Below are 9,025 nucleotides of genomic sequence, written 5' to 3'. Positions count from 1 at the left end.
ACAAATTTCCCCTAAGATCCCACATTCTTCTCATACCTAATGCCATCTTATTCTGGAGACTTGGAATGAACAGTGCATCATGAAACAGGGCAACAGAAGGCATGTAACCAGCCCAGTTACCCAGTTATCAATGAAAAGATGACAGAAGTGTCATAGTCTCCTTTCCTGTTGGCAGAAAATACCCTGACAAAAGCACCTTAAATAAGGAAGGGTTTAGCTCCCAGATTTAGGTACAGTTCACAAAGACAGAGAAGTCAGGACGGTGGGAACTTGGAGCAGGTGATTGCATCACATCCACAGTAAGAAGCAGAGGAAGAAATGCACATTGGTGCTCAGCTTGCTTCCTCCATCTTAAATAGTGAAGGACCCTAGGCCTACAGAGTAGTTCTATCCACAGTAAAGATTGGCCTTCTTACAACAGTGAATCAAAATAATACCCAGCAAACATGCCCAGAAGCCAACTGATTCTAGATTCTAGAATCCAGGTGATTCTAGATTCCAACACACTGACAATTTATGCTAATCTTCTCAATCAGTAACTCATTGTCTTCTAATTACCAAGGCTTGATCTAGCTCTTTCCTTTCTGTAAGTTCCACACATTCTGGATAGTTCTTTGTGTAGAGTCCTCTGCACTTTCTAAAACATACACCAAGTCTATCCAAAGAAAATAAGAGAAGTTTTCCTTCTATTCCCTACTGAAATACTGTTTAAATTACCAACAGTTAAAGAGTTTTTAAAATAGCTCCACACCTCCCACACCGAGGAAGATAAAACAGGCCTGTGAATCTCCTCCAGTCTGGTGTTCCTAGAATCATTGCTCCACTGGGAAGGCTTAGAAAGTCCCCAACATTGGCTCTGGTCCCCAAACTTTCCTCTGCTTTCCATGAGCATTCTGTCTTCCAAAAACAAGAGCAGATGAAGGAAAGTGGGGAAAGGCAGAACCCAAGACAGTGCCCTATGACACAGGCTTCCATCTTGCCTTCCAGGCTGTCAACAAAACCCACCGCCTGTCAACAGGCCTCTCGGAGGAAGGCAATGGCTATCTCTAACTGGGTGCATTGTTTGCCTAGTACCAACCGCCTATGAACCACGGCGTGGGTCCAGGTCTTTGTCCTGGCTCTCATACCACACAATGAATATATCATCCCATTAGCCACAGTTTAAAGCCCATTTCACTAGCATCATCTGTTTAGGGCTTAATGGTGTTTACTGAGACTTTCACAGAGTTCGTTGTGACATGTAGCCAGAGTCAGCCTAGCAACTGTAGCTAACCGACTGCGAGCCTCACCTTGCCCACAGTGCAGAAATCCATGGCTGACAGTATCCTCGGGCATCAGGGGGTGCGCTCTGAAAAATCAAGTGGGTCTAAGAAAAGAAAATAAATGGTTAGCTACCAACATGGACAAAGGAAATAACAGGCGGCATCCTGAGAGCCCCATCCTTCTTAACAGCCTTTGGTGAGAGGGAGGGAGAGCGAAGGTGGTGTGGACATTTGTCAGATCACGCCGTGGGAGTTGATGTCAGGAAATATGCCTTAGCACTTGGTAATGGCCTCCCACGAGGACTTGGTATGACTCAAAGATGCCTACACAGGGCTTCTGGGTGTAGCTAACACGCTCAACCTAGCCACTTCAGTGATCATGGAAAGCACCCTCTGCTGAAGGCCTGTCTACTCCCACCTCCTCACCCAGGCCTGCCAGCCACCCAGAGCTGACCACTCCCCAGCTGCCTTCAGCAAACACATTTTTACATGAGGTTCCTAGAATATTTGCTTTCACTTAAGTAGGAACTGGTTGCACTTTTTACCTAACAACTGCTTTCTGCTGTCTGGTAACCTCTCTATAGGCAGAATGGAAGGACACATTCTCCTTGGGTGGCAATTTCAAAAAGAGAGTGTGTCTGGAAACAAGGGCTGCACTCTACCCTATGTATGTAAATGTTAGGAAAGCGTGTTCCCCAAGTCATCTGCCTAGGGTTCTTCTAGCAAACCACTTCCCAGGAACCGTTGCAGGTTACTCATGCTATAATTCAGTTATTTTCTGCTCTGCTCCTTTGCCTGCCCAGCTTTAAGGAAAATACCACATCTCAAAAGTCGAGGGAAGTGTAGTTCTCACTGGGTCAAGATAATGTTTAGTTTTCGAAGTCTTCATGGGAAAAAGTGCTTCCGAGAGTAGTTTCTGTGTACTAGCTAGAGTGGCTCAGCCTTAACTTACTACTGTCTTTCAAACGCTTTAACACCTCCCATACCCCCACCTTCATGTCCCACACAGAGGAATATTCCCAAGAGGAGCCTGACATACAGTTGCTCAGTCACTGGAATCACCATCATGCTAAAGAAGATGACTTTCATCACCCTGTCTGTGCCTTCTGGTATCCCTGTCTGGTTCCTTTGTTAGGTTTCTTGATATTCAGTTATTATTAAAGTTGGACCTACAACACTCACTATTAAGTTTTCTGGATTTGTCCTGAGAGCAGGACAAATCTCTGAGTGAACTCAGGTTCCACCCTGGCTTCTGTTTCAGTTCCTAGGTGAAGCACAGAGCAGTTCCACCTTCCCCACCCATGCCCATCTCTTTCATTTCCGTCACCAGAAATGCTAGAAGTGCAATTTTCTTTTCTTGCTTTTATAGGCTGTACCTACTTCTCCCACACCCAGAACTTATGTTTGGTCTGGCAGAACTCTAATACTGAGAAGTCAAAGCCAGCCCTGACTTTGGGGAGGTGGGGGAAACCTTGGAAAATTCAGAGAGAAAAAATCCATTGCATCTCTTTCTTGGGTCCAAGCTGGAGCAAACAGCAGGGAACAGGACGAGTCCACACTGCCACCTAGAGGCGATACTCCCTAAAGACAGTCTACTAGGCAAAAACAGACAGGCCTGTTATCCTCATGCCTGCTTGTTCTAGAGAGAAGCTTCAACACAGGGACTCTGGTCTGGAGATTGGCCAGGAGTGAACTTAGGATTCTGGACTGCCATGAAGAGAAGGAACAGAAACTTTTATGTGAAATTCGAGTCACCTCACAGTGCAGGAGAGGTAAAGACAGAGGTGAGGACTCTTCAGGGGGTCTGCAAAGGGTTTCTTGCACGTGCATGTGTAAGTGCTCATAAAAATTAAAGGGTAGTGAATCCTACTCTGGAGCCTGGCTTGGATTCAAGTAAACACAGACAATTAAAATTATCTACGACTTTATATTCTTCTGCAGTGTTTGAAAGTGCCGCAATCGAGGCCTTCCATAAAGTACAGGCATAGAATGCTCTGTGTGATGAATGAAGCCACTTAGCTGCCTTAAACATGAGAAACTCACCATACATCAGGAAGCTGATCCCCCATGCACAGCAGGGTTTGGAGTTTCACCTGGCTTCCTTCAGACGTATTGGTTTAGAAGTGCAAAGGAGGGCTGTTCAACAGTGCATCCTACTCCAATACCCTACCCCCACTTCCGTCGTCCCCACACTGCAGTCAGTTTTCTGTGGCTCCATCAAATCAACAACATTAGCTTTGTCTGTGAATCAGCATTTGAGCTTTACTGAAGGGGCAGTGGGTCCCTGAACCATTTGGTGACCCTAGGATGGCTGGAGGGTCAGCTGGAATCATCTGTAGGCCCCTCACTCTTATGCCAGGGGTTACTGTGACTATTGCCAGTGAATTCAGTCAGGGATGTTGCTGGTAACAACTACTCATGGTCTCTCCTGTGGCCTGTGGAGTCTTAAATAAATCACATAGGGCAGTCAGTCTCCAAAGGTTGAATATTCAAACAGAGACCGAGAAACAGAGGTAGATACTGAATGACAGAGAGACACCAAAATAGGAAAATACCGCACATGCGTGGGCACATGTGTAAACACACACATACACATAAACACACGGTGGTGGGCGGGGCTGATACAAGATAAAGACAGACACAGAGAGGACAAGAAGACAAACGAGACGAGACCCAAACCCTCATGACCCCACCTCGGAGTGCATTTCTTGGTCTCAGGTCTATTCAGATGCAAAGGAAAATCAGTTCTTAGTCTTAAGGAGCATTTCAGGAAGAACATATGACCCCCAAATATTGCCTTAGTCACTTTAGGAGAGCACCATTTTCATAGCCTGCCATCTGACGGATCGGTTCCCATTATAAGTGCTAAGTGGATTTTGGTAGTATCCACTAGAAAGAGTATAGAAAAAAGGAGTTTGTTCTGCTAAGGAGAACAAATGAAAAATAATGACTATTTTGTACAGAAAAAAAAATCCATAGTTCTGTTCCAGCGCTTTTCTCAGAAACCATCTATGCTCACTGTCTGTTAGCCGATTCTGCATGGTGCTTAATTCATGCTGAATCTTGCATTCAGCTTCCTTCCCTTGGTTACTCTATATCTAAGTCCTTCCCTCTGCTTTCTAATATCCTATGAGAATAGATGCAGTGAGCTGTCTGAAAGATTTCTGGGGAAAAAAAAAAAACTAGTTTCCAGATTATGTGAGACTCGGGCACCGTAAAGTCTCTTGATTATACCAAATCTCCATATAAGTGTGTTCAAATTCACTGAGCCAATCCTGGCCTTGATTACCCTCAATTATTCCCTCTGGTTCAGAGAGACAGTAGAGATTTTAGTGCAGCTAATTCCTTTGTAACCCAAGCTACACAGTAAGGACTGAACATCAATTTCCCCCATCCCTCTGCTTCCTCTACCTTGGACTTTGCAACAATCAGTCAATAAGCCCCAAGTTAAGGATAACTTAAATTGTTCTCCAAATTCTTTTGCGTTGGTGTCACATGGTACAGAACTAAAACAGGTCATGGATATTAACAGTGAGTTTTAAGTCTCACTTCTGCCCTTAAGCCCTGACCAACCGCAGAAATCATTGTTGATAAACATGTTATGCAGCTGTGCTCTTCTCCCTAGGCTTGCCCCATGGTCATTGTTTCGCCAGGACATCATCCATGCCCTCTCCTGTGAGCTTCTGGAGAGTTTCCATACTTCCTTCAGGGTCTGCTCAGCATTGCACTGGATTGACAATGTTGTCACTCAGTCCCATATGCCGGACACATTCGGTGGTTGTCATTGCCTACGTGCAGAGTCACATAGGACAACTTTTCCATGTGGGGATGGCAGGGGTTTGAGTGGCAGTATCTTTCTAGTTTATTAGTGGGACTTCAGGGAGCACAGAGGCAAGGGACAGGTCTGGAAAGCTGTGGTGCTCTGCTCGTGCTGCATAATGTGGCCATGTTCCTGCAGCTGGGCTGGACAGAAAGAAGGGAAGCCATGGTTGCTGACAGAAACTCCACTCTGGCTTGCAAGGTTGTGAAAAGCCTATCAGAGATTCCTGGCTCTTGGAAAGGAAGACGATTTCCTTTCAAATACATGCTAATTGTTTGAGAAGATGTCGATCTTTTGGTGATCAATTTGCAAAGAAGTCTTTTGACATGAACTACTTTAGACTTCATGGCCATGTGTTTTGAGTATCACATCCCTATTGCCACCATGAAGAAGAGCCCGGACTCACTACTAACTACAGGCTTTATAGGATTGTGTCTGTTTCCTTCCCTGGAAAAACATGGGAAGGTGAGAACAATACCGCCTCCCAGTTATGGCTCTGTAAGAGCTGAAATTCTGAAGTTCACAGTGCCCATGCGTTTGAATGGGACTGGGAAAAGGAAGGGACTAATTTTTGTTAAGGTTTCTGTGGCACCAATTACCTCTTACTTGTCCTGAGTTTGGAATGAAAAACAATAGGTGATTATTGATGAAAGGACTCAATCATCGCCATTGACAGTTGATTCCGAAGTAGATCTCAGATACAAATTCCAAGATATTGTCTATGGCTACCCAATTATAAATAATCTGGAAGACAATCTAGCTCATAAAAGCCATTACTTGTTGAGCACTGATTTTAAAAGCAGATATTCACACTTATGGCCTAGCCAACAGTCTTTAGTTCACATGAGCCCCACAGCCTCCAAGGAATCTAAACAGCTACTTCCCACAGGTAAACCGTGAGGGCTGAGAAATAAATTTGTCTCTGATTCTTCTATGTTTCCCAGGACACTTCAGTTAGCTGGAGCCTTCAGATGTATCTGGGAATGAACTGAGTTATGAGCCTTCAATGCAAGTGAGTGACCTTGGTCAGAACTATGAGCCTTCAGTGCAAATGAGTGACCTTGGCAAGTTCAAACACAAGAACACAGTGATCTCTTGGTTTGTCACATAAAGACAATTGCATTTACTTATAAAAACTGCTAGAAGATTTGAGATGATGCGCGTGAAGGCCCTGGCTAAATGGCTACCACAGCAAGAGAAGGAAATATATTTCGGTTCTTTTCTCTCATCCTCGCCTCCAGCAACTGCCAAGATGCTTCATGTCTCTCCTCAGTCTCAAAGTCACCTATCTGCTCCCAAGCAGAACTGCCGGGTGGCCAGAGAATACTATGTACTCACCATAAAGAAATATGCTTGCCGTACAGAAAGCTGCACACGCTGAACTTTCTGCCTTGAGTGGCTCGCATTCCAAGCTCCGGGGCAGAAAGCTCCCTAACACATTCTTGCTCACGCCGTGGGAAGCATGGGAGTGCCTGCTGACATTTGAAAGGTCCAGTAAACAGTTTTCTAAGCTGCCTGGCCAAGCGGAAACTGTGTTTTATTATTTGACAGAAAGCACTGACATTCTAGCTCATTTTAGGCAAAACACTGGCCACACTACACACGAGTTCAGACCAGTTTCTCAAAGCGCAGCTAGGTAAGGGGGTTCCTGGAGGACCTTCAGTGGGCAAGTTAATTACGCCAAGATTTATACCCAGGTTGAACCCAATTTCCTCACACTGCTGGGAAGCTTGCTTTCTGAGTAAGGTCTTCCCCTTTTCTTCTAGAAAATAAATCAGAACTATCGGGATATAACATTAACATCTTGGAGTCTACATTGCCTCAAAAGCTAGAGAGAGCTGGTTAGAAGTGAAACCTGAGGGGTCTGTGGCCTATGAGGCCTGGGATCTGTAAGGTTGAAAGTTTAAGATAGATACAGGTTTCCTGGGCTCCGTTACTCATCACCTGGTTTCTTTTGACTCACAAGGTCCTGGGCACGCTGCAAGAGATCCCAGCTGCCATTTTCTCTCCTTGGGCCAATATCACACATTCTGCCACATCTTTCTTCCCTTTTCTCACTTACAGAATATTTTTCTCTGTTGCAATGATTGTCAGTCATCAACTCAAATTCTCTAAAATGTACCTGGGACAAATGGATCCACAATTTGAAGATGCTTCCTTAAGTGAATTTTTCTTGTGTTGTTTTCAGCCTAGCTCTTCTAGTAGCTTCAAATTTGACCTTGTTGAGTGGCTCTGGATTTGATCCAACAGGTTTGAGTATTATCACTGCTATTTAATAGACATGGAATCTTCTAGACTCATATATTTAAATAAATATATTCTTGAATTTACTGTGAGGTTGTATTCTAATAAAATTGAAAAATACAAACAGCTATCATAAATTTGGGACTGTCTTTACTATGAGTTTCAGGTTTCCCTTTTTATGATAGTAGATAGTAATACGTACTGTACAGATTTGTAAAAACAAAATTTATTATAAACAAAATTTACATGGGCATATGCACATTTAAGAAACTCTTTCCTTATTTCCCATTCCAGAGACATAAGAGTTGACAGTCTAGTCAATTCTAGATGCAAGGTTCTAATTCAGCATGCCAAGCTCCAAAGCTCTGAGCTGTCCTTGTCCCCAGGTTGTAGAGCATGAGAAGACAATCTGCACACTCAGCAGCCGTGAGTTGGAAATCATCTTCAGCCTCCCAGGGTCACATACCATCATTGAAAACGAAGGGCATGCATACTGCCAAGATGATAATGGCTGTTCTGTTTTTGTGGTTTTGTAGCTTTTCATAGGAGTACTCAAGAGAAAAACATAGAGTATTAGAGCGACTAGTGTCATAGCCAGAACATCATAAATTTCAATAACCACTCAGAAAATTGCCAATTCTCATGCCTAGTGACAACTTAGGCCCCTGCATCCTATTGGCATGGTTCTATTTTTCATGAAAGATGTTTCTTCCATAATATTTTGAACAAGGGTTGCTTAAAAAACAAAACAATTGTTCTTTTTCATAATCTCTGGTTGTAAACCAAACTTTGTTTTCATTAATTCCAAAATTTCATGCTGGTCAGTCTTCACAAAGCACAGACAAGTGTCTCACCTACCATTACCAATGAGTTTTGCTTCTGGATTTCAGTTCTTTCCTCTTGTTCTAATGTTCAATGTCCAAAAGCACGAAAATGTTCCCCTAATAGTAGTTTTTACTAATCCCTTTGCTTATATCCAATTCATCTAAAGCCCTGTTAATTTAAGTATCTAACACAGACAGACAGACGATAGACAGATAGTCACACACACACACACACACACACACACACACACACACACACACACTGTGGCAAGGCTAACACACCATTAACAAAGATAACACATGTGAGTATATAATGTTTAACATATATGATATTGGTGCACAATTCAACCACAATGTTGAAGTATTTTAACATTCCAGTGGCTCCATATCCTTTATAAGTTAAGATGGCAGTTCATATCCTGAGAGACTGAAGGGAGACTTAGGGTAATGTGGTAAACTCTGCGATCCTAATGCACTGCCTCCTGACCTCAGCCATTACACTACTGCTTTGTCTCTTTCTGTAGCTTTCTTTCCTCTTAATCTCCCCAACCCTCACTTCTCACATATTTCTTCTCTCTTTTCCTTCTCTCTTCTTTCTTCTCTTTTCTTCTTATTTCTCTCATTTTCTCTCTCCCACTCTGTTTTCATTTTTCCCACCCTACTTCCTCCCTTCTAATTACTACTTGGATTGCACTACTTACCACGTTCCGTACTTTCTAGCTCAGTCTCAGCCTCTTCCATTAAGGCTCATCATTATGCATCTCGTTATTTGTTCGTGTTCATTATGTGCATGCTGAACTAAAAATCCTGTCAATCACACACAACAGCATAAGACAAAAAGAGACATTTATTGTACAGTATGCTACCATAGGCAA

This window comes from Myodes glareolus, chromosome 8 (assembly GCF_982192425.1).
Source record: "Myodes glareolus chromosome 8, mMyoGla1.1, whole genome shotgun sequence".
In the NCBI taxonomy this organism is placed as follows: Eukaryota; Metazoa; Chordata; class Mammalia; order Rodentia; family Cricetidae; genus Myodes; species Myodes glareolus.
Note: the sequence above shows the minus strand (reverse complement) of the source record.